The sequence below is a fragment of the Oncorhynchus gorbuscha genome, unplaced genomic scaffold (assembly GCF_021184085.1).
Source record: "Oncorhynchus gorbuscha isolate QuinsamMale2020 ecotype Even-year unplaced genomic scaffold, OgorEven_v1.0 Un_scaffold_2452, whole genome shotgun sequence".
NCBI classification, from domain to species: Eukaryota; Metazoa; Chordata; class Actinopteri; order Salmoniformes; family Salmonidae; genus Oncorhynchus; species Oncorhynchus gorbuscha.
The window spans coordinates 72,501-73,871 of NW_025746961.1; positions in this window are offsets into that span (position 1 = coordinate 72,501).

The window sequence follows — 1,371 nt, forward strand, 5'->3', positions numbered from 1 at the left end:
GTGTAGGTTACTCATGACTTTAATGAAATATATCGCGGTACATGAAATAACTGAATAAATAGCCAAGCCTAACTAGAAACACCCCTAATCATACACAATCCCAATTAATACAAACCCCAATACGAAACACAACATATAAACCCATGTCACACCCTGGCCTACCCAAACATATACCAAAAACACAAAATACAATGACCAAGGCGTGACAGAACCCCCCCCCCCCCCTAAGGTGCGGACTCCCGGACGCACCTCAAGAGCATAGGGAGGGTCCGGGTGGGCGTCTGTCCATGGTGGCGGTTCTGGCTCGGGACGTGGACCCCACTCCATTAATGTCCTATTTCCTCCCCTTCGCGTCCTGGGATAATCCACCTTCTCCGCCGACCATGGCCTAATAGTCCTCACCCAGATCCCCACATAACTGAGGAGCAGCTCGTGACAGAGGGGCAGCTCAGGACAGAGGGGCAGATCGGGACAGAGGGACAGCTCAGGACAGAGGGGCAGATCGGGACAGAGGGGCAGCTCAGGACAGAGGGGCAGATCGGGACAGAGGGGCAGCTCGGGACAGAGGGGCAGATCGGGACAGAGGGGCAGCCCGGGACAGAGGGGCAGCCTGGGACAGAGGGGCAGCCCGGAACAGAGGGGCAGCCCGGAACAGAGGGGCAGCCCGGAACAGAGGGGCAGCCCGGGACAGAGGGGCAGCCCGGGACAGAGGGGCAGCCGGGACAGAGGGGCAGCCCGAGACTGAGGGGCAGCTCGAGACAGAAGCAGCCTGGTACTGAGAGGAAGCCCAGTACTGAGAGGAAGCCCAGTACTGAGAGGAAGCTCAGTACTGAGAGGAAGCTCAGGCAGGTAGTAGGCTCCGGTAAATCCTGGCTGGCTGGTGGAACTGGATGATTCAGGTTGTCTGGCCGATCTAGAAGATCTTGGCAGACTGGCACTTCTGGCGGATCTTGGCAGACTGGCACTTCTGGCGGATCCTGGCAGACTGGCGACGCTGGGCCGACTGGCGGCGCTGGGCAGACTGGCGGCGCTGGGCAGACTGGGAGCACTGGCGGCGCTGGGCAGACTGTAGACTCCGGCAGCGCAGGAGAGGAGAAAGGCTCTGGCTGTGCTAAATAGGCGGGAGACTCCGATAGCGCAGGAGAGGAGAAAAGCTCTGGCTGCGCTAAACAGGCGAGGCGCACTGGAGGCCTGGTGCGTGGTGCTGGAACTGGTGGTACTGGCGCGAGGACACGCACAGGAAGCCTGGTGCGGGGAGCTGCTACCGGAGGACTGGTGTGTGGAGGTGGCTCTGGATAGACCGGACCGTGCAGGCGAACTGGAGCTCTGGAGCACCGAGCCTGCCCAAGCTTACCTGGCTCGATGCCCACT